This window comes from Lepisma saccharinum, chromosome 30, assembly GCF_977018435.1.
Source record: "Lepisma saccharinum chromosome 30, izLepSacc3.1, whole genome shotgun sequence".
NCBI classification, from domain to species: Eukaryota; Metazoa; Arthropoda; class Insecta; order Zygentoma; family Lepismatidae; genus Lepisma; species Lepisma saccharinum.
In genome coordinates this window covers 22,517,858-22,543,670 of record NC_139258.1, presented here as the reverse complement: position 1 = coordinate 22,543,670, position 25,813 = coordinate 22,517,858, and the positions used below count along the sequence as shown (strand labels likewise).

The 25,813-nt window shown below is 37.5% G+C and overlaps 1 protein-coding gene across 5 annotated transcripts in view; it reads left to right on the top strand.

The window, feature by feature from the left end:
• Nucleotides 1-25,813, top strand: part of LOC145981867 (transcriptional coactivator YAP1-A-like) — a 196,692-nt gene that overhangs the window by 63,542 nt on the left and 107,337 nt on the right. The window lies entirely within an intron of this gene.

Here is a 25,813-nt window from a genome sequence, read left to right as displayed (position 1 = left end):
CCAGAGAGCGAAATCATTGGACTGGTGGGGGTAGGAAGATCTTAATTTACACATACACACACACATATACACAAATATATATGAATTGTTATGTTATAGCCTACATATTTATTATTACATATAAAGTAAATCACTAAATATTTAACATGTATATTCTTAAATATATATAAAATAAATCATTTGTTACTTTTATATACATCAGATATTTATAGAGAAGCAAAGTAATTCCTTTACCACTGGTCAAAAATGTCAATAAATTACAAAATAATTGAAATGATTTTATGCCATATAAGTTTTTGTTAATTTTGCAAATTAGTCTTTCGTTTTACTTTTATTGTGCATATATTGTTAATGGTTTAGATCTGTTAATGGTCACTTGAAATGGAGAGAGAGTGTGTGACAACATGCAACACTCACATGCATGTTTTTGGTATTAAAATTAGTAAAGTATATTTGAACTCAAAACTAATTGCTTATCTTTGTTATTTAAAAAAAAATAAAAACTCACCCCGGACATTTTCGGTACGGGAGGATTTTTAGGCAAAGATGGTTCCTGTTCCCCCCATGATTTCGCACCCTAGGACTGCCTTTATAATACAGGATTTTCCAAAAGTACATCCCACATTTAAATTCGCTATAACTTTGTAACGAACAGAGATATTTCAGTGAAATAAAGTTTGTACTGCACAACAGTGTTTAATGTTTTACTTGGCAACGCTGCACGTTTAGAGTATTACGTGACTGCGAGCGATTAGGTGATTCCAGATGTCGTCGATTCAGGAGTCAGGTGGATTGGTCGCAGGGGATCCACATCATGGCCTTCAAGGTCGCCAGACCTAGCTCCGTGTGACTTTTGGCTGTGGGGATATGTGAAGACAGCAGTGTACGCGGAAAAGCCAAGAGATCTGGATGGACCTCAAAGCAAATATATTTGTAGCCATCGCGGGCATTTCGGTTTCAGGACGAGATTGCAGAAATCCATCGATGTGGATGATGCCCAGTTATAGGTGTGACGATGAGGATTACAGACATTCAGTGTTGCCAGGTAAAACTAAAAGACTGCTTGTGAAGTACAAACTTTTTTTCACTAATATCTCTGTTCGTTACAAAGTTATAGTGAATTTAAATGTGGGAAGGACTTTTGGAAACCCTGTATACACATTGGATCAGTGCAAAGTAAAAACCCAACACCAGAAATGACAATAAGAGCGCAAATCAGAGATTATTACCCAGTTACCAGCAGTTTAGCTGAAAAATCCCATTTTTCTTCATACTGAATACTAAGCTACTGATAAAAACTGTCAAATGTTCTGAAATTAGGTCACCTTGGAATTTCTTGGAAGAAGTTTACAAGCGTTTTAGATTAAGCTGCGTAGGAGTATGGTTACGATGAAAACTTAGATAAATCTAGTAAGTAGGCTTTAGATGGTGCAAAACGAAAGCAGATAAAGAATCTTATCTAATTGAGTACATAGTGCTATATTTCCTTGAGGAGATACGGTATGGTATTCTCCAATTGGCCGGTGATAATTTGGTTCTAAGGTAAAAGGGTCTCGGTTATTTTTGTTAAATAATGTTTCTTTGCTATCCACGTCAACTATTGTTATAGGACCTACCTTAAGAATATTTAAATATAAACCTAACTTGTATGCATTTAAATAAGAATTTCGAAGTTGTATGAAATGATTTACATCAGGAAAACTTTTCCCAAGTTTTGTAGTGAATATAATTTCATGTGATGAAATTACTTAACGATTATCTACGCACGATTTAATATTCACGAATTATTCTATAATATGGTGCAAATCCAATGCATATCTATCCACAAATTAGATTCACAAAATCCGTATGTTTCATTATATCCCATAAAACAAACAATTTTATCAGCAGTTCTAATGGCATTTCTTATGCTAAATTTCAATTACGATTGATATAAAGCCAGCTGCACACTCAATTTTAAAATGTAATGTGGCTAAACCATATTTTCTCCACAATTTAATATTTTTACATTGTATACATAATATACTGTTTAAATTACACAAATTTTAAACCTTGTTGACAAATAAAAGCACTTGGCATTGAATTCATAACGACTTATTTGCATGTATGCTAGATTAAAAATGTTTTTGAAATCTTATGAATTACAAAACACAAGTTTCTTCCATTAATATTCTTTTAAACAATTTTTCGTCTTCTCAGTTGTTGGAAAAAGTGCACGTTTTATGTGTGTTAACACAAATGTGGTTTTATCTTTTACAAAATCATGTGCTTAAGTACGAATTTATTCTTTAAAAGTTGAGCATGTACGAGTTAAGGAATTATACTCATGTTCGAAAAATTCGCATTTTTGAGACATTCAATGGAGTAATGTTCCTGTCCCGGACAGAAATTTCCTCAACGGGTGTTGAAAATTTCTTTCACAACATGGAAATTACGTATTTTGTATTACGCGTGGCTTTTTTAAAACTGTAGTAAAATTTTCAGTTACATTAGAGAAAGACACCGCTTCTGTCGTTTCCTCTACTTTCTCGACTTATCCTTTCTTATCAAACAGAGAAGGGCTTTCAAATTATTCTCTCTGCATAGTAGGAAGACGTATCCTTCGCAAGTGAATGATATTTGCATAAAATATCATTCACTAACCCACAACGAAGTCATGACTAAAGATATAACAATTTCGCCAACATTTCTTCATTAATTGAAGATAAAAGTACATTGGACAAATCCCATATTATTGAGGGTTTCGGAAAGTAACATTTTGAGTCTTGGCGTTTCTTAGTTCATGCAGTTGGCAACACTGCTCTGTCCATCTGCGTCTGCTGTTGGCACTTCGAGTCGCATGAGGTCGCCCTTGTGGTCATTTTCAACTTGCGCCCAGGGACGTTGAAGAGCGGAGAGTTCGCTAGAGGGCGTGGGAGAATGCTAGCGCAGATGCAGGTGGACGCGGTCACGTGACAGCTCTCGGCAGTTGCTCGCATTGACTCCACTTAGCACTGTTTGCTTTCTGTTTTCTCCCCAATTAGTGTGATTGCTGCCGAGAGAGACTTACGTTCAAGCTCTTCATAAATAAAGCAATGGGTTGACTCATTTTTTGTTCACTAGGTGGCAGCAGAAGCAGAAATTACGAAACTGGGTTTGTTTACTCCAGCCATGTCGAACTGAGGATCACATCTAGTACAAATATTTTTATAATTTAGGCGACACCATTGCGTTTAACCCTTAATTAGGCGTGCGGGGGTGAATTTGACCCCCAGGTAGGTATTTCTTAACACCCAAACACTTGTTGCTTGCCTGTACCTTCCAAAACAGTCTGATTCAACTGTCGATGTAATTGTAGCAAGGTGAAGTTGTTCCAAGCCTAGTTACGTATGTGATTTCTTGTTCATTTTTTTTTAAGAACGTTCGCTTACTGTGCTTCATGAGTGATTTGATTACTTGATTTGTCTTGTGTGACTGTGTTTTAAAGTGAATGTTTAATTTTTCTAAGAAATCGTTCAAAAGCTCATAGTATGAAAGACTGTGGCTGTTGGAGGACATTTCGAAAATAGTTCATCTGAAGTGCTTCAAGATGAATAATTGACTCCAAATCATATCATGATGTAGAATATCATGTTACTGAGTGAGAACATTATACTAATTCTAAGAGAAATCATGATGATGAGTGATATCCCCTGATGAAGATGAAACGTATTTCCTGGGAAAAGACAAAAAAATAACTCGATAGAAAGAAGCTCCATGCTCATGTTTGAAATGTTCACAAGAGAAGTATGAACATTGTTTTACGTCTTCCTGGATCACTTGGAACTGCAAAAAATGCCAAATCTGCTATCAAGCATTTTCACTTTTCATAGATGACACTTCTGTGACAATCATTGTGGAAAATACCAATACGTGCGTAGAAATTATACGGAGATATTCTGTAAGAAAAAGAAATGCCAAGATGAAGTTTTAAAAACAAGACAAGTTTACTTGACATAATATATGATAAAAAAAAGATAATACAATTGTCCCGTTTAGTTAGATGTGTAAAACAGTTGAGATTTTGAAAATTTATATGTATTGGAACTTTTTTCATGGGAAAACGTACTAAAAATATACATTTGTATTTTTTAAAAAAATGGATATTGCTAAATTTACGTAAATATTTGAAGTGTATACCCTACAAAAAATAATTTTTGTATTGTTTATTCCACACTTTCCTTATTATTATCATTTGATTTAACTATTGCAAGAAAGGGCTTTGAAATGTTGAAAATGCAATATCTGTCCATATTATTTTTTTTAAAAAATAATTGCACCTCTTTTCTATATTCAAAAACTACTTTAAATTCTTGAAAATAGTCAATTTAATCGTTTAATAGTATTTTTTGATGCATACGTATCTTACTTGATTACAAATAATATTTTATATTTGGGGGTCAAATTTACCCCCACGCGCCTGGTGAAAGAGTTGCGCCTGGTTAAGGGTTAATTAATGTTATTGTTTTATTTACGGAAAGTAAAACATGTATGCTTCATATCAGTTGGGCTGAAAAGTTCGTAGGCTAACATAGTAAAAAATATTTTTTTGACAAAATTTGATTTTATTATTCAATATAGTTGCCTTTGAGGGCGATTCAACGATTATAGCGGCCATACAATTTTTCGATGCCATTTTTATAGTACGATTTCTCTTTAGCCTGAAAATAGGCCTCAGTTTCGGCGATTACCTCTTCATCATTGCTAAATTTCTTTCCAGCGAGCATTCTTTTACGGTCTGCAAACAGGAAAAAGTCACTGGGGGCCAGATCTGGAGAATATGGTGAATGGGGAAGCAATTCGTAGTCTAATTCATATAATTATGCCATCGTTTTCATTGATTTGTGACACGGTGTATTGTCTTGATGAAACAGCACTTTTTTCTTCAAATGGGGCCGTTTTTTCGTGATTTCATCCTTTAAACGCTCCAACAACGCTATGTAATAATCGCTGTTGATGGTCTGGCCCTTTTTGAGGTAATCGATGAATATAATACCATGCGCATCCCAGAATACTGATGCCATAACCTTGCCAGCCGACTGTTGCGTCTTTCCACGCTTTGGATTCGGTTCATCACGTGCAGTCCACTCGGCTGACTGTCGATTGGACTCTGGAGTGTAGTTATGGAGCCATGTTTCATCCATTGTAATATATCGACGGAAAAATTCGTGTTTATTACGGTTGAATATCGCTAAACATTGCTCCGAATCATCAAAACGTTGTTGCTTTTGATCGATTGTGAGCACGCGCGGCACCCATTTTGCACACAGCTTTCGCATGTTCAAATATTCATGCACAATATGTCCAACACGTTCCTTTGATATTTTTAAAGTCTCAGCTATCTCGATCAACTTCACTTTACGATCATTTAAAATTATTTTGTGGACTTTTTGATGTTTTCGTCGGTAACAGCCTCTTTGGGGCGTCCACTGCGTGCATCGTCTTCGATGCTCATTTCGCCTCGTTTAAATTTAGCAAACCACTTCTCAACGGTTGATTTTCCTGGTGCAGAGGCCGAATAATGTTTATCAAGCCAAGCCTTGGCTTCAACAGTATTTTTTTTTTCGCCAAAAAGCAATGCTTTATTAACACACGAAATTCTTTTTATCCATTTTTTCACAGTAACAAAAGCTGCTTCACTCACAATGCTATATCTCACGAATTAATTATCCGGCAGCTGTGAAATTTATACACGTATCTTTTGAAGGTTAGTACTAAGTAAAAATCACATGGATATAATTCTAGTAACGCCATCTATGAGTCAGCCTATGAACTTTTCAGCCCAACTGTTAGTTAGAGATAAAAACTATTGTTTTAAATTAAATAAAAAGTGAACAACAAGTGATTTTTAGTAATCAAATAGTAAAAATTTTCATAACACTCTGTCTACCCTCAAAATCTTTTTAGATTGGTGTCGCTGTCTCAATATCACAATCAGCTTTTTAACGTAAAACTTCTTTTCCCAGAATGCACAAGGTCTACTATGATTTTGCTTGTAGCTGATGGTTTTAGTTCCACCTCATCTTTTACATTCAAATTCTTAATTAGCCATAGCCATGTGTTGATTTAATGTATTAAGCAACTTTAACGTGAGATCTTTGAATCAGTACATCCTTGTTGGAAAGAAAAAAAAGAAAACTGTAGATATAGATACCCTCAGGACAGCGCCGCTACACGATTCCGACAAGAAACAGTGGATTGACCTCGAGAATTTGATGTTCAAGACTTATTGAGTCATTGTATAAGGGAAAATATTGGAAGGTTTTGGATTTCGTGCGAGGGAACGCTGGCCCTCAAGCTATAAGGTGCCAGAACCCAGACAAAGGATCGTGTGCGAAAAGTTTGTACGTTCCTTCTACTGAACATGCAAACAAATTTCTATGGAAACTGATTCGCTGGTTCAAGCAGTCTCGTTGACTGGCTGTTGAATTTTGTTCTGTTATTTCCACTTCTGAACTGTTAGATTGTTAGACGCGACAAGAAAGCAATTTTGAGGCCCCATACTGAAAAATGCTTCCTGTAAAAGTTGCTTGAAATGGAGACGGTCTTGTGTTTACAAATATTTTAGTAGGGTGACCAGATATTTTTTGACCAAAAAAGAGTATAGTCTATAGGTTGAAGGTGCGCATGCACAAAACATAAAAAGAAAACGAAAATAAGGGTTGTTGTTGCTTCTATTATAGCCCCTGTAAAATAGGCCTACACTCTACAGATTCAAATTACTTATGGGTCTAATGTAATTAGCTAATTACAAATACTTACTCACCAAATGGCACCATCGTTCATACTTGTGGGATGATTTTGCTTTCTTCAGTATGTATAAGTCGTCCTTTATTGCCAGTCCAAACTCTTCACACATTGGATTTCACTTTCATTACTTGTTCGAGTGTTGACACCAGGAATGTACTTTTTCCCTCTCGCCAATAAGTTTTAATAACACTAAGAGTCTTTCACAACCAATATTTGTACCAGGGAGAATAAACAAGAATTTTATAAGAGGCACAATCACTTTTAAATTTGACCCAGTCTGTAGTAAATCTTTGAACACTGACCTCCACTTACCCATCATTAATTCTTTTCTTTCCCCCAAATCTTTAAGATGTTCTCCAATGGCTTTTGAAATTGCACAGTAAGTTTAAAAAATATCCCGATATCGATGGCGATGTATCGGTATCGGAAAGTATCGTTTGGAATTCAGCTACCGATACCAGCTGATACTTTCCGGCATTTTGGTCTTTCACGGGGTCCGCAAAAATCCCGCGCGACTTCTTGACAGTCTAATTATCCTGGAAATTATGCAAAATTAAAACTTCCTTTTTATTTTACACTAATTTTGCACGAAAAACTATATTTTGTGACTACATAATATCTATTTTAATATTCTGATGCAATTCTTGAATATTCTAAAGCAAATTTCTTGGTATGTTGATTCATATAATTGGAGGAGAATATTTACACACCAACATTGATCAATATTTTGAACAAATTTTAATTATTGCAATTTTAAAGTATTGGTATCTGTGGGAATCGGTAAGAGTATCGGTATCGGTTCAAAGTGGTATCGGCTCGGCCCTAATCATTATCATTAAATTCCAATGAATTTGAAATATGTTTTGCTTGTTGGTGGAATATGAGAATGACTCTTGAAATTGTTCATAGGAAATTCTTGAGTCAAGGAGTAAATACTTCAGTTTGTTGACATCTTGACATTTTCCGATCTGTGGAAATACACGTAAAATAATGAATGAAATTAAATAGCAAGGAAATGAGTATATTTGGGGATTTTTGCAAATTGAAAAGAGTATAGAGTATATGAACCTCTAAAAGAGTATAATACTCTTAAAAAGAGTATGTCTGGCCACCCTAATTTTAGACTAGACTCGAAACCGTAACATGTCGTCTGGATATCATCCCTCCAGACTCATCATATACTGAAATCTGCTCGTTTGGTATGTTGGGGGCACGTTGTGATACTATGTCATCAATTGAAGATCAGAATAGCCTACTATATTATTAGCATAAATGCATAGTCACGTATAGAACAATCAGGGGTAGAATTCTGAACACTGACTTACACCCTTGAAACTGATTTTATATCGACATGATGGCATTTGCTCGTGATACAGCTTGACCAAGATAGGAATGCCCCCGTGACACTGAAGTCGAATATTCAACCATAAGGGAACGTGGGCGATGCAGTCAGCTGCTTGCATTGTTCCCGTGTTCCTGCATTGGCATTGTGCAACACTCAAAAGGCACGAGAGAGGGGGAAGCGAGAGGGGGAGACAATGACTGTGCACTTTACTTTGCGATTTCTTGTCTTGGTTAAGCTGTATGTGTAGGGGTATTCATATACAGGGAGGTTATTTCAGTCGTTAACCGCCAGAGCGTCGGCCGCTCAGCAGCCCCTTCATGCAACAGGTCCCGGCAAATTGCGTTGCAGGAAGTCCGTAACAGAAACCGCTTGTTTTGTAATGTTTCCACTTTTCACAATTACAGTTACAATTACAATTGAAGTAAGCACGTACCTTGTTGCAAGGATGTATAACGAACGAAGATTGAAGAAGCCAGCAAATCTATAAGATAGACGCCATTCTGCACAAAGACCATAGATTGTGTGGAAAATGGGCGCGAAACGACACAAAAGTCACATCCAGGGTTGTTAAACGTTCAGGAGCGTAAATGGGTTGTGGATCGTCAAGAACCTTTTTATCTAAAGTATTTCCATTGGGTACAGGAATCATTTTTCCGGATAAACCTAAATACGGTCCAGGAACATTTTTTCCGGATCAATTTAAATGCGGTCCAGGAACCTTTGTTCCGGATCAATTTAAATAAGGTCCAGGAACCTTTTTTTCCGGATCAATTTAAATAAGGTCCAGGAACCTTTTTTTTCGGATCAATTTAAATAAGGTCAAGGAACCTTTTTTTTCGGATCAATTTAAATAAGGTCCGGGAACCTTTTTTTTCGGATCAATTTAAATAAGGTCAAGGAACCTTTTTTTTGGATCAATTTAAATAAGGTCCAGGAACCTTTTTTTTTGGATCAATTTAAATAAGGTCCAGGAACCTTTTTTTTCGGATCAATTTAAATAAGGTCAAGGAACCTTTTTTTTGGATCAATTTAAATAAGGTCCAGGAACCTTTTTTTCCGGATCAATTTAAATAAGGTCAAGGAACCTTTTTTTCGGATCAATTTAAATAAGGTCCAGGAACCTTTTTTTCGGATCAATTTAAATAAGGTCCAGGAACCTTTTTTTCGGATCAATTTAAATAAGGTCCAGGAACCTTTTTTTTGGATCAATTTAAATAAGCTCAAGGAACCTTTTTTTTTCGGATCAATTTAAATAAGGTCCAGGAACCTTTTTTTCGGATCAATTTAAATAAGGTCCAGGAACCTTTTTTTTTCGGATCAATTTAAATAAGGTCAAGGAACCTTTTTTTTCGGATCAATTTAAATAAGGTCCAGGAACCTTTTTTTTGGATCAATTTAAATAAGGTCCAGGAACCTTTTTTTTCGGATCAATTTAAATAAGGTCAAGGAACCTTTTTTTTTCGGATCAATTTAAATAAGGTCCAGGAACCTTTTTTTCCGGATCAATTTAAATAAGGTCCAGGAACCTTTTTTTTCGGATCAATTTAAATAAGGTCAAGGAACCTTTTTTTTGGATCAATTTAAATAAGGTCCAGGAACCTTTTTTTCCGGATCAATTTAAATAAGGTCCAGGAACCTTTTTTTCCGGATCAATTTAAATAAGGTCCAGGAACCTTTTTTTCGGATCAATTTAAATAAGGTCCAGGAACCTTTTTTTTCGGATCAATTTAAATAAGGTCAAGGAACCTTTTTTTCGGATCAATTTAAATAAGGTCCAGGAACCTTTTTTTCGGATCAATTTAAATAAGGTCCAGGAACCTTTTTTTTCCGGATCAATTTAAATAAGGTCCAGGAACCTTTTTTTCGGATCAATTTAAATAAGGTCCAGGAACCTTTTTTTCCGGATCAATTTAAATAAGGTCCAGGAACATTTTGTTTTTTCGAATCAATTTAAATATGGTCCAGGAACCTTTTTTTCGGATCAATTTAAATAAGGTCCAGGAACCTTTTTTTTCCGGATCAATTTAAATACGGTCCAGGAACCTTTTGTTTTTTCGAATCAATTTAAATAAGGTCCAGGAACCTTTTTTTCGGATCAATTTAAATAAGGTGCAGGAACCTTTTTTTCGGATCAATTTAAATAAGGTCCAGGAACCTTTTTTTTCCGGATCAATTTAAATAAGGTCCAGGAACCTTTTTTTCGGATCAATTTAAATACAGTCCAGGAACCTTTTTTTCCGGATCAATTTAAATAAGGTCCAGGAACCTTTTGTTTTTTCGAATCAATTTAAATAAGGTCCAGGAACCTTTTTTTCGGATCAATTTAAATAAGGTCCAGGAACCTTTTTTTTTCGGATCAATTTAAATAAGGTCAAGGAACCTTTTTTTCGGATCAATTTAAATAAGGTCCAGGAACCTTTTTTTCGGATCAATTTAAATAAGGTCCAGGAACCTTTTTTTTTTCGGATCAATTTAAATACGGTCCAGGAACCTTTTCTCAGGATCAATTTAAATACGGTCCCAGAACCTTTTTTCCGCATCACTTTAAATATTGTCAAAGTTCCTTATTGAAATAAAACAATACGCAACTTGGACTGAATTTCAATTGTGCGAGAAAAAAGGTTCCGGCCTTGTTACGGAACCCAATAGAACCCATTGGAATGTATGGGTTCGTGGATATTTAACAATCCCAGGCTTGTTAAAGGTCCAGGAATTTTAAATAAATTCAATTCCCGTCCGGGAGAGAAAATCAGCAAGTGTAAATGGGTTCAGTTTAAATACGTCCAGGAACATTTTTTCCGCATCAGTTTCAATACGGTCCAGGTACCTTTTCTGCGGATCAGTTTAAATCCGATCCAAGTTCCGTATTGAAATGAAAAAATACGCAACTTGGACCGAATTTAAATTGTGCTAGAAAAAAGGTCCCGGTCCTGTAGACCGGATAGAACCCATTAGAATGTATGGGTTCCTGGTCACAGCATCAACGTAGCTTGACTGTAACACAGAAATGCTTCTATAGCAAGCAAGAAAGCCGCTGAGGACAGGTGGGAGTTACATAGCTGTGCCGTCGGTGTCATCAGAAGAAAAAGAACTCTTGCTCAAATTGAGCAGTTGCCCTCCGAGTTTGTTTATGGACGATGGAGGAATGTGGGCGACTCTAGCGCTTGAGTTATTTGCGTCGTCCATGCTTACTTTACAGCCTGATTTTTGCAATACTTGACTCTGCCCTTTCTTTTTCTTTTCTTCTCTTGCGCACATTCTGATCGCTTAATTTTATCCCGTGGGTTCTATTTAAAGACGCGGGGGTGGGGTTCCGCGGCTATTTCTTGTGCTTCGCGTAACGCTGACGTACTCTCACTTCCGTTGTCTGGTTTCGATATGTGGTTGGTCCCACCCCAGGTAGTCAGTCAGTCAATCTGTACATTCGTCTTATCTCTTGCATCAGTCGAATGACGCTTGTGCTGTGTTGTGTCCGAGAGAATCCTGAGCTCCAGACCTGAAACCATTGATGTCGCATTAAATGAAGTTCCTTCTGAGACTGAAGCTTGCAGAATCTGGCGTTAGATGGTTAGATTCTGAATTCAGCATTGAATTAATTGATTGGTTGGGTGGTTTAAATCCACTTTATGCACAGTAAGGCTAATTGGGACTGGACGTACAGTTTAGAGTGGCATCCGAGCCACTGTGTGCCTCCAATGGGTATCGAAACCGGGACCCCTTGATTACAATGCGACGATGCTACCACTGCGCCATCGGGCAGGCACTAACTTTAATTTGAGTGGGCCTTGGGGATTCTGACATTAGATCCTGAATTGAGTATTGAGTTAACTGTAATTTGAGATTGAGGCTTGTGAATTCTGACATTAGATCTTGAATTCAACATTGAATTAACTGTAATTTGAAATTGGGACTTGCAATTTCTGACATTAGATCCTGAATTGAGTATTGAATTTACTGTCATTTGAAGCCGCATTGAATTTACTGTTATTTGAGATTGGGCCTTATACGAATTCTGATATCAGATCCTGAATTCAGCATTGAATTAACTGTCATTTGAAATTGAGACTTGTAAATTCTGATATTCGATCCTGAATTCAGCATTGAATTAACTGTCATTTGAGATTGTAACTTGGGAATTCTGACATCAGATTCTGAATTCAGCATTGAATTGACTGTCGTTTGAGATTGGGGCTTGGAAATTCGGACATCAGATTCTGAATTCAGCATTGAATTAACTACCACCTGTTCCTGAGGCTAAGGATCGCGGGTCGTGGTATCCTGAATTAAATGCTATTGAAGACTGGTGCTTGCAGATTTGTACGTTCGGTCCTGAACTGAGGTTTATTCTGTGACAGAGAACAGGTGCGTGCTTGTGTTCCGACTGCACATGACTGGTTCTGTAACTGCACTGGCCACCGAAGTACTATACCCAAGCAAGCTGTTTTTTTAAAAGCCAGTCGTAAGGCCATTTAATTCCATATCCCTTGGCAGCAGCTGCGAGCTGGGATAAGATCTAAATCCTTCTCGCATGAACGAAGGGGGAGCATCTGTAACCCATAAAGTTTTCCGGAGGCATCCTCGAGCCGTGAAAAGCACACCTTCACTTATTCCCATCTCGCCCGTCGTCAACTGTTGACAATGACACGTGACGAAGCTTTGGCAACGCCGTCGTCGTTCTGAGAGAGACGTTATAGGTGTACGGGAAGAAGTGAAGAGGAAAAAAAAAAGCTGCGGGGTCGACGCACTTTGCGTTGGGTTGCGATGCTTGTTTGTTTCATCCGTGTTGCTCGCACGTAGTAGTATATTAACCAAGGATCACCGCACTACCTAAATCGCCAGTGTTTGGAAAATTACTTGTTTGAATAGTATTAGTTACTTTGCCCCAACAGTAACGCTATTGTGACTTTTTACAGTTACTCGTACAGTAAGTTTCGTGCGTGAATGTCGTTGCCAAACTTTTCCGGTGGCGGCACCAGCTTAGTTGTCTCTTTAGATAATTTCGTTCGCCATTTGTTTGTCTAAACTTTACATAAATTCAGGCTGTATTTTAAACAGAGAATAGTTTTTACTGGCCATGTCGAATGGATATATATATATAAAAGTCATTTATTACCAACGAAGAAAATAAAAGTACGGTTGTAATGAATTATGTATTATTATTTAACACACTGGCACCAATAAAGCATTTAGGCTAGATAGTGAAAATTTCAAATGACCGAAACAAATACTGTGCAAATTTTAATGTTTTTGGAGTTCCGACATCTTCCTTTTATGTTAACTTATGTGTCTATTGTGTTCTTACGTTATTTCTCAGGTTAAAATCAAATTAATCAAAATTAATTAATATCACAGCATGTCCAGAATTCCCAATGCATTTAAGTGATAGAACAGTTGCTTGTGTGAAGCTCGGTGAGGTTGAACAGTTGCAGAATAGTGTGCTCCTTTAATTCATAGGCGTAACTTGGCGGGGGGGGGGGGGGGCGTGTCCCCCAAAAATTTTCAGGCAACTAAATTCAAAAGTTAATGATACTTTTGTTAACCTCTTGGGATCTGAGTAGCAAAAGTATTGAAATGTATTTTTTTATGATTGTGCAAATGTAAGCTATTCAGTAAAATAGTTCTGGACGATATGTTTATGGGACGGAACACTTATTAATTCTGCCCCCCCCAAGTTAAGTGTCAAGTTTGATTATGTCTCCAAATATAAGTCCCAAGTTTATTCTGACCCTCAAAGTTAATTCCCAAGTTGATTCTGCTCCACTAAGTTAAGTCCCAAATTTGATTCTGCCCCCACCTCAAAGTCAAGTCTCTAGTTTGGTTCTTCCCCTTCCCCCAAAGTTAAGTCCCAAGTTTGATTCTGCCCTCCCCCCAAAGTTAAGCCCCAAAATCGATTTTTGCCCCCCCCCCCCAAGTTAGGTCCCAAGTTACGCACATGCTTTAATCCACAAGGCTGCATGCTTTTCAACAGGGACATCTTTGATGATTGGACGATCAATGGACACGCAATGTGTTTTTCAATTACGTTTGTTATATAGTTAAGAAATGGTATACTATATCCTCCCAATTCAATTTTCATTAAAAGAATAAAATCATCCCTCAGGGACAAGAATAATTTACTTTAGCCGGATATGGAACTTTGTTAATTTGCACATTGGTCAATTAATAACAGCATTTGGGTTGCATTCAAAAAGGATCGTTGAATATTTCAATTTACTTCACTGGTTTTTAGTGTATATAAATTCTCAGGGGGGGAGATAGAGGAAGAAAGACACCCCTCCTCTCTCTATGATGCAGTCTAGTGATGCCTAGATAAAGTTGACCAAAGGACACTCACGGAACACCCATTCGTAGGGTATGGCATTCTGTGGTGAACCTAGGCTAGAGTAGTTTGACACAATGGGTCGTAGATTTGATTCTTACCATGGCAAAATAGACGAGAGACAAATGGGCAGTGGATAAAGTTTTTCCAACTTTTGTGGTTGAAATGCAAGCTAAGAAGCTTCAAGACCCTTCTGGTGAATATAGCCTGTGAAGACCGACCGCAAGTAGACCGTGCAAAATGAAGTCGAACTTAAACATGCAGGATGTGCTTTGCATGCAATTATTACAAGGTGCCTAATAACATTTCTCATTATTCATAATTGGATGGCAGTTTTATACTTTTTTGCAATGTTTAAATGCGAACACAAGGCTTGTAAACCGTTATTGCAGAATAGTGTTAACAGTTGTAATGTGAGGCTTTGAAGTGATATTATGATGTTAGAATTTCCTGCATGACCTTGCGTAAACGTAGAACAAAACACTGCTGAGGAACCCAACTTTTCGTTATCCAATAATATTCTGAATCAGGATTACTACGTCACGGTGACCTGTCCAATCTGCTTGCGCGGTAGGGTTATGGAACTCTCCTTAAAATTGAAGCTGTAGTGAGCCTTCCCTTGACGTGATGCAAAAATGAAAATTGGGCCACACACAGACTATATTTTTGACATTAAAGTAACTTTTCTATTAACAGTTAAACAATTCGTACCAAATGTTTAATAACAATAATAATATAAATGTTTGTAAGTAAAATAATTATATTAAATTAATTAAAATATGCAAATTAAATTTGTATTTTTATTACATGAATAGGTAAAACTACGGCAGTGGCGGCGATTAGGGGGGGGGGGGCGTGGGGGCAGTTCCCTCACTTTTGCTCCAGCAGTGTGCTAAACCTTACCTATTAAGGGAAAGTAAACTGTCCTTGCATCCCTAGTTATGGAAACCAATCGCCGCCACTGAAATACGGTAAAAGAATAGTGGTATAACAGCACGGATTCATTATCTAGCTTATGTATAATTAAGATCGTAAAAATTTGTGTAGAAATAACTGGCCTGGAAAGGAAAATAATACAAAAATAGATATAGAATTGACAGTGGCGTATACTGAGTTAAAGGTCTGGGCTATCTCACTGTCACAAGGTCCTAGGCTATGTAGAAATAAGTTTACCAACTCCTAAGAAATCAGGTTGCCAACTCATAGGAAATCAGGTTGCCAACTCACAGGAAATCAGGTTGCCAACTCGCAAGAAATAAGGTGCCAACTCGCAAGAAATCAGGGTGCCAACTCGCAAGAAATCAGGGTGCCAACTCGCAAGAAATCAGGGTGCCAACTCGCAAGAAATCAGGGTGCCAACTCGCAAGAAATCAGGGTGCCAACTCGCAAGAAATCAGGGTGCCAACTCACAAGAAATCAGGTTGCCAACTCCAGAATCAGCATCATCTCACTGATATGAATAATTTTATTTACAATTTCTGATCGATTTTTCTCCTGTATTTTATTATCTAGACTTCAAAAGTAAAACAAGAATGCAAAATAATAATAACTATGAAATCTAATTGATTTATATTAACATAAAGCAAAAACTTAATAAAAACTTACACATAATAAAACCACTTCAACTATTTCATAATTTATTAACATCTTTAACCAGTTAGTAAAGGACGTAGTTTGCTTCTTTGTAATATCTGATATATTTAAAAGTAACAAATTTATTTATTTTTGGGTAAATACGATAATAATATATTAATTTAGTAATTTTATTTAGTAATATATTTTTAATTTTAATAACATTATAAATATGTATATCTTGTAATTAATATGTATGTTTGTGTGGAGGGGGTCTTTCTCCCCCTCCCCAGCAGTCTTAAGTGATTTCGCACCCTGATTTTATGCATATTATTTTAAGTAGTAGTGTGCCTAAATCTATTGTACTGTAATTGAAGGTCGTACGATCCCAATATAATCCTTGCTTTCCAATAACTGAAATCACCGTCGATTAAACAACAAATACTAAACAAGTATTTTGTCATTATTTAATTTTGTTACTTAGTAAATCTTTCGGGGTAGAGTCTGCTACGGAGGCCAGCTTTTTATCATTGTATATTCTGCCACTTCGGCTAATCGCAAAGAAACCCCCATGCTCATACCAGGACACGAACCAGAAACATACCAAAGCTGCACTTAGGGAAGGGATTTTAAGGTGCAAAATTATGGTCGGGAAAGGGAACAAAAAAGGTTCTGAAAATGTTTTCAAAAAGAGGCTAATAAAATGCCTTTAATCAGGTCTAAACCAGTTACATTAGGGTCATTCCATTCCAAACCATCCAATTTTCCACCATAATTTTCGTACTTACGATGCAATTTCAAGCAAAACATACCTGAATATCATAGGAAGTATACTTCATTAGCTACAAAATTAATTTTGTTTCAGGTCTCTAGCTTTAATGGTTTTTGAGATATTAAGGTTTCTGTATACTGCTGTATGAGCCAAAAAATCCATGCGCCATGTTGGAAAAATGGCTGCCCCAGGAGAACTAAAGACAATATTTTTTTTGAACATTGGTTTTGATATCTAGAAACATGTACAAACGTATGTACTAAAAATGAAATTTTTCTAATATGGTCATGCAACATTTTTTTAAAAAATTGGTTGATTTGACATGGAATGACCCATTAACATTTCTTATTGAACAATGTAGGTAATAACGTAATTTATGATAAACATGATATAATTTATATTATACCATTTTATAGCTCTCGTTCTGCTATACAAAATGTGACTATAGGATTTTATGTACAAGCTGCTCAAGAAGAGCAAAAATCGTGAAGGAAATGGAAGGGAAAAGGTGCCGAAGCATCAAAGAGGGGGTAAAATGTGCTAATCTCACCAAAAGGTGCAACAAAGTGTGTTCATTTTACTTGATTTCATGTCCTAAAATACATCTCAAACGATCTGTATGAATACAGCTATATTTTTGGAAAAGTGCTGCACCTTAAAATTCGTTCCCTACTTATTTGGATGGTTGTATCATTACCTCAGAAACGGCTAGCAATAGAAACGTTAAATCTGATTGACCGTAAGGCGAACCTCATACAAGATTGTCGCATCCGGTTTGTTATCGGCTTCGTGTAATATGACACTGGGAATTTCTTGATCGTCGACAGCACTCCCTGATTAACGGTACTCACCCCTCCCCCCCTCCTCGGCAACTCTCATAGAGGAAGTGATCATACTTTCAGAAGGTGAGCATGAGCCTTCGAAGAAATGTCAAGAGAAAGGTTATGTCTTCCCGCGTGGGTGAACCACTATAACACCAGTCTTCTGACAGTGTTGCCATAACCTTTGAGCACAATTTCCCTTTTCTGCATACATAATTTCCCTTCCTCGTGAAAATTTCACAAAACGTTACCAGTTATATGCCAACCGACCCTGCAGATTGAGTGCATGAAAATAAACGGGGAATAACAAAAAAATATGTGTGTTTAATGACAACAAATTGTGCACGTTACAAATATTTAAGAAATACGAAACGTTTATGCTCACAGTTAATTTTATGTTAAAATTAACCCCTATGATTACTAGGTTATGGATTGTGCCTATTTGCTAGACTTCAAGGTTTTAATTTAGCTTTATTCTGTTAAAGCCTGATTTTGAGGTGGGTGTAAATAACCATTTTGATGTTTGTCGCCAATTTTGCACAGTATCGTGTAAATATACATTTTTTGTATATTTTTGTTTCCTCTCGTTATTTCTGGCTATTTCCACAGTACCTACACCGTAGAAGGCAGTGGCGTATGCTGAGTCTTAGACGTGGACTATCTCACTATGACACCTGGTCCTAGGCTATGGAGGAATGGAGAAGACTAGGCTCATTCTTGACGTCTTCAAGGAAGCCACGTTGCCATCCCAACGGTAGTCAGGTTGCAAACTTATAAAAATTCAGGTTGCCAACCAGGGACGGCGCCAGGGGTGGGCACGGGTGGGCAAGCGCCCACCCAAAAATTCCTGTGCCCACCCGATTGCCCACCCAATCAAATTCAATAAGTACATATACTTGGAGATATATGAATGATTCGATAAATAAGTGTATTCTGGTGTTCATAACATGTATATTTTACTTGTGAATATTATCTATGCTAGAAATATTCACATATTATCAACCCATAAAAAGCCAATTTTGTCATTAGAAAGTGAAAGTAAATACTAGAGCTATTGAAACAAAAACTGTGATCAAATGAATACTTCCATGATTAAAAGCAGTTAGTAGGCTTAGGAGGCTCAAAATTATGTAGGGTATGATCAAGATTATATCAGAATTTAGGTCGAACTTGAGGACTGCAGCTCCGGGCCTCCACATACGTATATAAATCCCGGCCTGGGTATGGTTAAAATAATCTATAAATAAACAAATAAAATCATCATCTTAGCGTTACTTCCACCGGCAACACAATACATTATTTTGACTTTTTAATTATTATTATTAGAATAATTTAATCAAGAAGACTTAGATGGGCAGGCCATGTGACACGAATGGCAGAGGAAAAAAATAGTTTACAGGATTCTTGTTGGGAAACATGATGGTAAGAGACCAGTAGGAAGGCCAAGACGAGGATGGAGGGATAACGTTGAGATGGACCTAAAAGAAATCGGCAAGGATCGAAAAGATTGGATTGATCTTGCCCCGAATAGGGACAGATGGAAGGCTTCTGTTGCTGAAGCCATAAACCTAGAGAGTATAATATAGTTTTAATTAGCTCTGCATGAAAATTCCAGAAGTGTCCCTTTTTTTTATTTCATTACAATGTTTATATTCTTCTTATCTTCAAATATCAATATGGTATGCGAAATATCAACTTTATATTAATTTTATTAATAAGAAGGAATCACAATAATCACTACAATACTGCAGTGAATAAATTTTAATAAACCAGTTATGTATGGAAAAAGCTACAGAATTATTCAATTGCTAATGAGTGGCTTATCCTATTTAGAAATCCTCGTTCCATACATACATTTTGCCACATGAATCAGCCGAAAATGTCGACATAATCTGTAGATGCAGCTGAAGTAAAGAAAAAAAGTTATGTCACGAAGTATCCAGAAGACGATTTTATTAGTTTGTTTTTAAATCCACTTTTATGCTCAGATAGGCTAATCGGAACTAAACCTACAGTTTAACGTGGAACCAGTGTGCATTGTGCTTCCACCAGAGGAGGGGACAGCGTTATGCCTTTGAGGAAAAATATACAGAAAGAACTCGCACCAAACGTGGCATTTTATCACCACAGAAGGTGCGTCCATTTTAGGAGGGTGATTTCCTGAGGCAAATATTTGAGACTTTGGGAAAACAACATCATTGTTCACGGAATTAGCTGCCTTGACTTGATCCACTAATGAAACGCTGTGCAATTGAAACTACCATCTCAACTTTCTAAGAGGTATGTACTAATGCAACTCCATTTTTGGAACAGTAAGTTGTGGTTGATTTGTTATATTTAACCTTTAAACAGCCGAGCCGGTTTTCGAAAGTAACCCCTCTCTCGCCACGGCCTTTGCACGCGATTTTTAAATTTTTACACTTATTTCAGAAAAACGTTATATCTCGGATACTATTTGAGCAATCTACTTCGGATAACTTTTGTTTGAAAGCACGCGACCCTGTACAATTCAGAAAGCCCAAGTGAGAAAAACGGGGTTGGGAGGGGCCAAGTCCCAAAATTTCAATGAAAAAAAAATCTGGCGTTCGCACCCTCTTCTCCCGTTATTTTGGAAAGAGGGCGCAAACATTTGCATTGTTTTCAAAGAGTAGACCTTTTGCAACAAAGCGAAACTTGTTTCAAGTTCTAGTTCTCATACAAGCTGAAATATGAAGCAATATGTACAATTTGCATTTTAGCTAAAAATAGCTAATTTGCATATTAGAGAAAGGGGGGGGGTGGGTTTTCTTCCACATGACATTTCAATGTCGTGTCTCAACATCTGTCAGCGTTTACAACATCACATACAAGTATGATGAATGTTGTAATCCGCACCATGGGTCATATATGACCCATTGCCTGTTTAAAGGTTAAGTCATTTTTCTGCTAATTTTGATAATGACGACGATAAGGTTCAATGGTGATTAGATCAAAGTTACGAAGGGGCGTAATCAAACACAAGTTGACACTCAAAATACAAACCCTCATAAATTATTACTTTGACAGTGGTTCCAAGCACCAGGGACTCGTTGCCTGAAAAATCAAGTTTCCAGGGTGTGCTGCACAGGATAGAGGTTGACATTCTAATGTGTTCGAAATGGTCACGCCATGCAACCCAAGTCATTTTGAAAAATAGATGAATTATTACTGGCACGGTGATCAACTTCGATGAATTCCTTGTGTCCTAAATCATTTTCTTACCTCAAAAAATATGTTCATGTAACCAACCGTACGTGTATTGCTTCTCCCGCATTACTAACATGACAGTTCAGAAAATGAATAACAACTTACCTAATAATCTCTTCAATTCTGAACAGATTTTTCGACCTTACTTGTTTGTGAGTGATATTCTGTCAAAATAGCCTTTCATTAGCCTAGGAATACTTCATGGACAATGAACAAAGAATTTGATTTCCGTGTGTGTTTTAAATCATTCCTAATAAGACGTTCATTTTAATCCAAACATTCAGTGGCGGCGATTAGGAGAACCGGGAAGTGGGGGATGCGGTTCCCTCACCAAATTTTGCCACTTTTTGCCCCTGCACTATGGCCTTTTTATGCTAAGCCTTTTCTACCAAGAAAAAGTATATTGTCCTTGCCCCTCAAATGTTGGCACCCAATCGCCGCTACTACAAACATTCAGATAGATTTGTCAGTTGTACAAACCTTGTAAGCTAAGAAAAGCGACCCATAAGGAGTAAGAATACTCTTTCAGTTAAAAACTCATACGATGAAAATACTATGCTCAGGAACATGCATTTAAATTACGAGAAACTGCACGATTGTCTACCATCGCACTTTCTATCATTGTCGCCGAATACATAAAATCAAGTATGTGCCTTGTATTTGCAACACAAGCTTAAATCTAATTCACATTTATTTCACTGTATTAACATGCATACATTAGAATGTATGGCTGGGGTATGGCTGCGCATGTATAAATACTTCCTTGTGTCCATCAGAGACAAAACGAAAGGAAATGGAACAAGATGCGAGAATAGATTAGAAAATAATAAAGAGGAAAACAAGGAAAGGAAAAAGAAGTAAGAGGAAAATCGGGAGTGTAAGAGAGAGGGGGATACATACGTACACATACATGGTCTTACATTTATACTGCCCACCCTAATTTATCAATAAGGAGCTTCTGCCCACCCGGTTGAAAATTTCTGGCGCCGTCCCTGTTGCCAACTCCTAAGAATTCAGGTTGCCAACTTCAGAATCTGTATTGTCTTATTTTTTTCAAATCAGGTTAATTCACACAGTTTCTAAGATATTTCCCTTCACTATTTAACTTTCTAGGCTTCAGGCTTCGCAGATAGCAACAGAAAAGAGCTTCGCAATAATAAGAAATACAGAACACAAAAAAGTCATGTGAATCAGTGTACAACTGACAAAGTTCATGTTCATTGCTTAGTTTCGTGCCAATTAGAGGGCCGCAGAGAGAGGATTTCGCTCCAAAGCCAAATAGTACGCACGGACCGACGCTAGATAGCGTAGGGAATTGATAGCTTCTTCGCTCGAGCGAATGACGCTCGAACCAGTGTTGCCACAATATGAGGGCACAATTTCCCTTTCCAAGGGGCGAAATTTCCCTTTTTGTACCCATTTTCCCCTGCACCTAAGCAAATCATACAATAATAATAATAAGTATTATTAGTGGTAGTAGCAGTACCTATAATTATTATTATAATTAGTGGTGGTGGAAGCACTAGTAGTAGTATTTCCGTTGGTCCATGTTCGTGTGAATAAAAAAAAATGTTAAATTTTTCACATGTCACTTTCATCGCTTCCTGCCCAGATGTCCTAGGTTTGGATCCTGGTCAGGAATTCATTTAATCGTTAATCCTCATCGTTACTATTGTCCGAAGGTGCAAAAAAACGATGTACTTAACAGAAATATAAATAGATACAGGCTATAATCAAGGGAGCGGAAAAAATGAAAATGTGAATATTAAAGTGGAACTTAACTTAACTGTTGTAGTCAGATGCCTTAAAATTTACCTGAAATTGTGGTATTTTTAATCGAAATTATTCCCTTTTGGCTAAATATTCTGTCCGAATTTCCCTGCGAAAGGGAAATTTCCCTTCAGGTGGCAACACTGGCTCGAACAGGCAACACGAGCGGTGTATACTCAATGTCCAGTACTACACGTTTAACCGTAATTTGTCTGTGCTAGTGGGTCCTCAAATATAGATCGTGAAGTGAAAGACAATGAAATTGAAACTTAAGTGAACATAGTAATCATCTTCGTATTAGAATGTGGTTTAGTCTATCGTACCAATACACAGTGAAATATGAAAATAGATTTGTGGGCTGAAACTACTGAGGCAAATATTTTGCATCTACAGGGTGTACCAAAAGTCCCATTACCCACCTTTGAATTGTAGACAAACCTGCAAAATGTTATTTTAACAGCTTGCGTATGATGAAAGGATGGTATACCATTAAATCAGACCAATGACCCCCATTTACTCCAGAGGATCTGTGTGCACACAACTATTTTCATGGCACAGTATTATTCGCCTCCAGGTGCGATGTGAAATCCTCCGTAACGTAAGATGACAGATCTGGATTTCGGGGTGGCCATTTTAAGAGAATTCCTCAATGATGTGTTCAGAGACAAGTGGATTGGACGAGGATCGCCAAATTTACCAGCACCTCTAAAATTGCCACCCGGAAGTCCAAATCTGACGTCTTGTGATAATGCGCAATGGGGGCACATCAAACAGAAAGTCGCCCATAATCGTTATCAGACAACTGGGGAACTTCAGGAAGCTGTTCGCAGTGCGTTTGCTTCCCTCACGCCAGCTATGTCACGGAGGATTTCACATCGCACCTGGAGGCGAATAATACTGTGCCATGAAAATAGCTGTGTGCACACAGATCCTCTGGAGTAAATGGGGGTCATTGGTCTGATTTAATGGTATACCCTCCTCTTATCATACGCATGCTGTTATAATAACATTTTGCAGGTTTGTCTACAATTCAAAGGGCGGGGGGGGGGGTAATGGGACTTTTGGTACACCCTGTATGTGTCACATTGCCACATTAAAATGTTATTCCTTTATACAGTGTGGAAGACTCGAACGAATTTTGAAAGTTTAATAAATAGTTGTTGCCAAATTCAAATTAAACATTTTAGCTGTAAGTTCATTTTGGAGGAATGAATCACGCAAGGAAAGATGGAAAAATATCGTCCACTTCTAAAGGTCCCGAAACAAAATTTCCTGCAATTTCGATAATTTTCATAAAATCCTTCTTTTTTCCCTTACCTGAATTTCTCCTCATGTGGTAACACATGGAAGATTAATGCAAGGTGCGACACGGTCGTGACGAAGGGCGAGGCTTGTAACTCCAGTAAAAATGGGGGGGGGGGCATCGAAAGGAGTTTCTGACTCATCATATTCACCTGTCACCTGCCTTCATGCCTACACGATCCCATGCAGGTCAACAGATGTGTTCTTGAAAGGGGGCCAGGGAAGATCTTGCCCCCCTTCGCCGTGAATGAAGTGAATACCAAGCGAAAATTCCATATATACCTGGTATTATCATATCATGACAATATTTTGCATAGATAACTGATTTTTACGAATAAGACATTACAAGTACGCCAGAACCAGGCGAAAATTTCAATTTCCATTTTTCGAAAAAGAGAAAATGTTTTTATTTTGCCCTTTATGAAAAAATCCGTGACCGTGCTTTTTACTTATATTTGATGGTTGTTGCCAGTGGCATGCCCAAGGGGTGGTGGTGGGGGTTATAACCCCCCTCTTTGGCCCAGTATTTCTAAATAGAACATCAAATGCAGGAAAAGATGGGGAAATGAGGGCTGACTACTAAAAAATGTATACCTAACCCCCTCCTTTCAAAAATCCTGGGCACGCCACTGGTTGTTGGGTACAGTGGAAGCATACATTGACTATATTCATTGTTTCCACACCATTGTTCTTTAACGAACATATATTCCCTCTGATGCATAAAAAATCCCCTACATGGACAAAAAATTCACTCTAAGGATCATTGCAGACAAATATTCATACACTAATTTAGTTTCTTTGAGTTTAAGTCCACTTTATTCGCAGATAGGCTAATCGGGACTGGTTCTACAGTTTAAAGAGGGATACGAACCACTGTACAATGTGTCTCAACCGGGGATCTCTTGATTATTATTACGTCATCGGGGAGGCCAATATTTTGGACTTCTTTATATCCGTGGCTTAGGAATTTGAATACAAATTCAAGATCAGGGTGGGGCTTAGCCCTCCCCTGGCTGTAGTCTACGTATTCTTCATGCCAACATGTGACGCCCCTGTCCCATCCTCTTGTCCAGATCATTGAAGGAAGAGACCTTTCTCGTTTGTTCCGAAGCAAGGGGGGACGAATGTCGATAGAGCTGTCACGGATAATATTCTGTACTGTTCTGGAGAACGACTTTCTGGAATGGCCTTGCCCGTTACAAAATACGGATATTCGGATATTTCAAATTTCCGAAGAATTGATGAAACTCCGTACAGTCAAATACGAAAATGACGAATCAAATAATGTGGATAGCTCGTGAAACGGATAAACGATAAATCCGTTCGGATAATGTACGTATTCAGATATCCGGTTAATTCGTCAGGAGCGTATATTCTAGGCTAGCTAGTTTATCTGCGAAGCCTGAAGCGTAGAGAATAAAGTACAGGAGAAAAATCGATCAGAAATTGTAAATAAAATTATTCATATCAGTGAAATGATGATTGTGATTCTGGAGTTGGCAACCTGATTTCTTGCGAGTTGGCAACCTGATTTCTTGCGAGTTGGCAACCTCATTTCTTGTGAGTTGGCAACCTCATTTCTTGTGAGTTGGCAACCTCATTTCTTGTGAGTTAGTAGACATTTCTATTCATAGCCTAGGAACACGTGACATAGTGAGATAGCCCAGACCTTGGACTCAGTATACGCCACTGTAATTCGTGTATAAGAATATCCGAAAACGAAATATTTGAAATACGGATAGAAAATTATCAGACACCCGGGTAAAATGTTACCCTGATTTGGCCTTCCTTAGTGGAAGCGTCGTCGCCTTGTAATCAAGGGGTCCCGGGTTCGATACCCGGTGGAGGCACGTAGTTGTTCGGAATCCACTTTCATCCAGTCCTGATTAGACTTTCAGAAACACCACGTCTTTTTCGAA